The sequence below is a fragment of the Heliangelus exortis genome, chromosome 4, assembly GCF_036169615.1.
Source record: "Heliangelus exortis chromosome 4, bHelExo1.hap1, whole genome shotgun sequence".
In the NCBI taxonomy this organism is placed as follows: domain Eukaryota; kingdom Metazoa; phylum Chordata; class Aves; order Apodiformes; family Trochilidae; genus Heliangelus; species Heliangelus exortis.
Window position 1 is genome coordinate 21,785,421 of NC_092425.1, and position 7,094 is coordinate 21,792,514.

Below are 7,094 nucleotides of genomic sequence, written 5' to 3' on the forward strand. Positions count from 1 at the left end.
TCACTGAGAAATTAGTCTGCTCTTTCTCTATTCAGCAAAGTGTATGGAAGTTTACACACAGTTCAAAGCTGTGTCAGGGGGGGCATAGACTGGACATTAGGAAGCATTTCTTTAGTGAGAGGGTGGCCAAATACTGAAACAGGCTTCCTAGAGAGGTGGAGCAAGTCTGTCAGTGTTTAAGAGGCATTTGGACAATACCTTTAACAACATGCTTTAACATCCAGTCAGCCCTGAACTGGTCAGGCAGTTGGACCAGTTAGTCAATGCAGGCTCTTCCAACTGAAACATTCTGTTCTGTTCTAAACTATTTCCTGAAGGAAGAAAACCCCAAATAATAGCAACTAAAAGGCAGACAGAGACAGTGAGAAAAAACAGAAAATTATGCTACCTTTCAAATATTTTGTGTATTTGACAGAAGTCTTTTCCAAAGAGTTTAGAGTTAAGTCTATAGAGTTTACCAAAGCACAAATTCTTCTCAACAAGTAGCAAAGTCCATTCAAATAATAACTATGGTTATAACAGTTTTCAGCATAAAGACATAAAGGTAAGTGGGGACAAAATGCAGAAGATCATAAAAAGAGATGTGCAAAAGCAGTACTTTGTTAAAAAGACATTATTAAAATTCCCACTAAAGCTGAACAGATAGTTTTATCTAATAAACACATCACTAAATGACCCTCCTTTGAAAAGAGAAAGTTTGGCTTGGCTGATCAGACAGTCAGCAAGACAAACGCCAAGGCAGCAAGTGCAAGGCAAATCTGCTCTTTGGGGTCTGGTCCATGCTGATGGTTGCTGCCACACAAATGTTTCCAAGTACACTTCATATTTTTCCTGACTCTCAAAACATGCAAGTACTACTTACTGAAGCATTAAACTAGTCTCCAGCTTCAAAAGTCCAGGGGTCCAAGACACTATAGCTTTCTGATCTAGGAAAATATTAATTCCATGAAATACTACTCTGTTTATTCATTAAAAATACAACATTTCTGGACTGTTTTCAAGTACTGTAATATTATACAACCTTAAATGTGCTTTACAGGAGGAAGGATGAACCTTTAATGAACCTTACTGGGTTGGCTGGTCACAACTTCTGTATGCTTTTTATATTGTATACATTATTCTGAACTGTGTCTGAGATAATAGATAAAATCCATGCAGCGGGGAGAAGTTGAGACACCCAGCAGTTCAGGCCTGTTTAGGTGTCTTCAGGAAATGAAACTGGGAATTAGAAAGCTGTTGGCTGGCACACATGTATACTGCAGCCTTCCTCTCAAACGTTTTCCTAGTAGTTCTACAGAATTTGGTTTGGCTTTGCTTGCCTCACTGGGAAGACATGCAGAAAAAGAAGACACAGAGCAGGAATGATTTTGCTGGATACCACCAGAACAGAGGTCCTTAAAAATGTGCAGAATTATTCTATAGAGAATCTGCCCCTTCCAGAGACAATTTACATATTGTTTCTCATACTTTTATCTGATATAAACACATGAAAAGACAATCTATATGCAATCAAATACATTACTGATTGTAAGACAGGACATTTTCACACTTCATTAGAAGCTGTCTGGGGAAAAAAAACCACAACAAAATCAATAAACTTTCTCTTTTAAAATCTTCTGATAGGCTACAAAGTGAAGGGAAACAGCTTCCCAAGGTCATCCTGACTGCTGAGATGCTGTTGCAGCAAACATTCAAGAATTGGTATTAAGTCAAATGTAAATGCACAGCAAGGTGTTTCTCCCAATACAGAAAGCTGAACTAAATGAGTCAAGAGTTTTGCCTACAAACATCATAATCTTTGACTCTTTTTTCATGAGATTACCTGTTTAGAAAATCTACAAAAGAAAGAAAAAAAACAGATATGACATCACATATCCTCAAGATGGATAACATTTTTTTCTCCCTTTTTACAGGAACACAGTAAATCATAGCGGTAAATCAAAGCCATGTTAGGAAAAACAGCATAAAGTTATATAAAATTTTAAAAAATCTTCTACAGACCTCAACTGCTCTTAGTCTATTGGCCATTAATGTGCAAGTGCCTGAAAACCAGAAACAGAAATTAACCGGTATATTTCTGTGTTCATGACACATTAAATTAAAGGTCACTTGTGAAAATTAATTTTATTTTTAAATTAAAAAAAATTAACTGTCCAGCTATAATAAACTAACTGTTACCAAACAGACAAATTGGGACAATTCCTAAATACCTAAGTATAAATTGTAAGAGTCAGTAATACCACACAAAGGTAGTGATGGCACTATGTGTAGGATGCACCCTGTGTTCTTGGCCTAGACTGTAGTTGTCCTGCATCAACTGCTGATGCTACTCACATCAGTAGAGTCAGGCACCCAAGTGACACCAGGCCTGCAATGGCAATGGGATCAATAGTAAGGCTGGTACACCAACAAGAGGGAGGTGTCAGGCATAACTTCCCATGGACTGTCACTGCTGAGACTCCTTGGTCTTGGTCTGTAACTGCTTCAGCTCTTCAGGTTGATTTAATCTTATATGAGAATAAAATAAATTATCAATAGAGAAAATATGAAAAAGACCCACACCAACATTTCTTCTACAGTATGACTATTTCAAATCTTTGGGCAGATGCAGATTGAAAATGTTTGGACTAAAACTGGATCAGAACACCCTGAGGTGTGGGCAGGTCCAAATGGGACACAGCACCTGGGATGTCTCTATGTTTCACTGCATCCTGGTTTACCCCCTGCTGGCAACTAAGCCCCACACAGCCAGTTCCTCATCCTGCCCCAGTGGGACAGGGGAGGGAATTCAAAGGGCAAAGTGACAAAACTCGTGGGTTGAGATAAAGACAGATTAATAGGTAAAGCCATGGCTGCATGTGCAAGCAGAGCAAAAGCAAGGAATTTGTTCACTACTTCACATCACTAGGTGAAGCCATCTCCAGGAGACCAGGGCTCTGTCACAGGTAACAGTTGCTTGGGAAGACAAACACCATCACTCTGATGAGTCCCCCACTTCCTACTTCATCCTCCACTTTATATCCTAAGCATGGCACCATGTGCTTTGCAATATCCCTTTGGTCAACCTGGATCTGTTGCTCTGGCTGTACTCCCTCACAGTTTCCTGTGCACCTGCACACTGGCAAAGCTGAAGGGAAGCTGAAAAGTCCTTGATTTCTTAGCAACAATTAAATACATCAGCATATTATCAACATTTTTCTCATTCCAAATCCCATACTAAATACGAAACACAATGCTATTCAAACTTAGAAGAAAATTAGCTCTATCCCAGCCAAAATCAGGACATACTGACAGTAAAAAGGGTAAGGATTGGTGAGGACACACTGGAAAGATCTATTGTGTTTCTATTTTTGTAACAAACTTGCTTGGCATGTGCTGCTGACCGCTGCCTATGCATCCACATGCTGTGGGCTGATGGCTCAGGAATGCAAGAGGGCCAGGACAATTCAGGAAGGATGTCAGCTCCAGCAGCTGTGCCAGGAAGCTCCAGCAGAGGCTGTGCTATAATCACTGTGCTGTAGGCTGGCATGAGAGTGATCGTGTGCAGTCATTTCCAGCTTAGCTTGGCTCATGTCACCTGGGCATGTCACATACCTGAGGACATTTACTGGACCCTTCTGTTTGCCCCTTAATCTCCTGTTAAGATTAGATCAGATCTCCACACTGAGATTAAAACACTTTACAGCACCCTTAAGTATTTCTTAAATTTTTATCAGCTGAAAGAGTTCTCCCTGCCCTGGACAGGGGGCTGGCAGGACCAGGGTGCTGGGGCCCAGACTGGTCCTGGTGCAGAGGGTGTGGCAGGAGCAACCTGAAAATAAATTAAAATTAAATGTTGCAGAACCTAATTTTTATCTAAAACATCATCACAAACTTTTAGAGGAATAAGAAAGAATCCAAGCTATGGATTTGAAATTTCTTTGCTCAAGAAAGATCTGCCAAAAACCACCCTCTCCTGTTCTGCCAGGCCCTGTTTTTCCACTTGGTTTTTACAGCTGCTGTGAGTGAGGTCAAGTGATATGTCACTCTGTCAGATCACACAGAGAGTCAGTGGCTCTTCCCGGATTAGAATGATTCCACACAGCCCTCTGAAAAGATTTGTAACAAATGTCAGTGCTGACTGTCCACTGCTTAAAGCATATGTTTAAAGCTCTTAGACATCTCAGTCAAAAGGTATTGTAAATATAGAGACAAAGCTCGTAAATGCTTCACTCTGGAGCTTTAATAATGGCAAACCAGAAACCAGCAGGGACAAAAAAAAACCCCATAAAACAGGTCACCTTCAGCAGGGAATATGTGCTTTGTTTTGGAGCCATTCCAAGACCAGGAAAGGATTTGAGTTTTTTCCTCCAGCAGCAACCAAAATGGTCAAGATTCTAGTGGCTCGGCACAAGCAGGCAAGGTCACAGGGCAAGAGGCCACTAAATAACAAATGCAACTTTCTCTTTCTTGCTTGTTAGCATTCCTGGACATTGATTTCAGTTTGGTTTTTTTTTTTGGTTGTTTTTTTTTTTGTAGTAGTAAAGGAGACATGTTTGGAATGACCATTTTTTTATCTACAACTGCAGAGAAAAATGCCTAATGCTATGGTGTTGCCTCAATCCTTTATTAATATCATCAAAACACAAGAAATTTCCTTGCAGACATCTTAGATATGCTGAGATTAAACACGAGTTGTAAGTGAAATCAAAAGCTAATACACAGCAGCATCCTTTATAATCCCATCATTTTAGCAAGAAATAAATATTCCAGCTATTTTTAGACAAAGACCACCACAAAGTCCATAGGCTTGAATGGTCCAAGACTACTCAAGTCCTACTGGAAACCTGTTTGAGGTTTTAAAGATGTAGCACTGTGACTAATTTGCTGATTCTGCGAGCAGAACCTGAAAAGAAGGAAAGATAAAGCCAGGAAGAATGAAGTGAACTTCCTTTTTGAAATCTTAAGACAGGTCAAATTAAGATAACATTAACAGATGTATATAGCACATAAAATCTTCATTGCACTATTTTATGCCACTCTGATTCCCCATATTTTTTCTAAGAATCCCTTGGTCTCTTTTAACTTCTTTCAGAACTATCATTCATATTATGCCTCTTGTTCCACTCCTTATGCCTAAACCAGTTTATATAAAACACGGTTCATAAGTAACCTAACTGTGAACCCACCATTTATTTTAAAACAGGGAAGGATGAGGGCAAAATCAGAAGAAAAAAAAAAGCCTGAGTTTTTAAATAAATATTTATTGAAAATACCAAAAGCTGCCAAATCTTTCAGAAAAATTCTTATAAGAGTTCAGCCACTGCAGCTTTACCAGGGGGAATACACCTGCTCTACAAGACAACAAATCACTTGGAAATTTTCATCTACTTACTCATTTTCCAACCTTCTTTCTATGGAAAAGGATAGAGGTCCTTAGCTATCCTGCACCAAAAAGGAAGACTTTCCATTTTTTTATTGACTCTTTCAGCAGCACACAGACAGTGAAAAGAAACTTAGTTCATAGCACCTTTAAAATTAAAAGGAATGCTTATTTCCTAGAAGAGTCTTTGTTTTAAGGTGGCCAATATACCTAAGATGCTAGTGGGCATTTTAGGAAACAATGCTTAGGGCTTTTGCTGTCCTATCCAAGAGGCTGTGCCTACTAAGGGGCTAATGGACTGCAATACCCATGGTCCTCTCATGGACCAGTGCCGACCTTCTCTCTTCTGCTCAGCAGGTCATTGAATGAGCTGAGCAAGAGGAGAGAATGAATAATCTGTCTGAACAAACACAATGGACTTGGTGATGGATCCTGTCTGTAAAATGGACTGCCTTCCACTGAAGCTGGCTCCCCTATGATCAGACCAATAAAATCAGAAAAAGTTACTATATTGCACAGCTTCAACCTCAGCTTCATGCCCATCCCATTGAAGTGGTGACAAAACACAAAGCCAAAGTCAGCTTTTAAAATGCTACCAGAGGTGAAGGGAAAAGGCAAGGAGCAGCCTGGGAGAGAAGCCTTAAAACTGCAGTTGGGTTTCTTGTGGATGCTCGTGTTCTGGATTTTTTTCCTCCTTTTGTTTTGAAAAGCCTTTTTCACATACTACATTATGTAACTTTTGCTCTGATCTATGAGCTATGTGATGTGGTGATGAGGCTTTACTTTAGTTCCTTTGTAAACTGTGAGGAGAAACTTTACATGGTAATGTTTCAACTACAAGTCTTCTCACACCTTCCAATGAAGCAAGCAGGACTTCCTGTAAAAAAAGAAACCCACAGCTGTGTCATTGCTGTTTTCTGATGCTACCCCATCAACAGGCTCCTGGGAGGAAGAAGTATTCCCACAGTGCCTTCAGATTTTGCCGTCCTTTCTTACTTTGCATACTGTTTTTTTTCATAACTGCTTCATAGTGACATCAAAACTGGTAGAATTAGACCAAATATATTAATATCATGGAGATAAGCATCCCATCAAAGAACATAAAACTTGCAAGTACCAGACGAGTGATGAACATGACAAGTGCACTTGTGGTTTGTTTTAAGCAACTGAAAATGTTGCCAAATGTTTTTCCATCTTGAGACAGTCAGTTTATAAATCTGAGGGTAAATTTTTTTATTTGTCTTGAAAACCCCCAGAGGCTGCTAAGTAAGCATTGTATTGTCTGGTAATGTCTGGGGTTGAGCTGGATTTGGGACTTTTCCTGGTACTTGAAACCTCTTGGTGGCCCAGGACATTGTCTGCATTAGCTGAAGCCCACATCTTTCTTAGAGCTGTTTGGCTGTGTGAGACATTTCTGGGTCAGACATTTAATACAGCTGCTGTGCTTCATACAGAGGAAATACTGCACAGAGTTAGAACCTGGCACAAAGGTAACTGATTACAAAAGGCACCTGATACCACTTACAGATCAGTTCCCCCTTATGCACAGACTTGCAAGTTCCTACTGCCTACAAAAATAATCTTTCACTTTTGCAAATAAGGTTAGTAGACCAGAGAACTTCCCAAATGAAAAATACACTGGAAAAGCTATCAGCTTCACAAAATTACATTACAGATCAGGCCACCTTGGCTCAGCAAGAGTATTAACCATGCCTGCATTAACCTCATAATG

The 7,094-nt window shown here is 39.7% G+C and overlaps 2 long non-coding RNA genes across 2 annotated transcripts in view; one reads left to right on the forward strand and one right to left on the reverse strand.

Annotated features, from left to right (window-relative positions):
- The window catches only part of LOC139795958 (uncharacterized), a 39,223-nt gene that overhangs the window by 5,354 nt on the left and 26,775 nt on the right, over positions 1–7,094 (reverse strand). The gene's annotated exons all lie outside the window — the stretch shown is intronic.
- LOC139795950 (uncharacterized) overlaps positions 5,721–7,094 on the forward strand; it is a 3,748-nt gene continuing 2,374 nt past the window's right edge. The window contains exon 1 of the long non-coding RNA XR_011725772.1: positions 5,721–6,013. This is a non-coding gene — a long non-coding RNA (uncharacterized lncRNA). The remainder of the gene's footprint in view (positions 6,014–7,094) is intronic.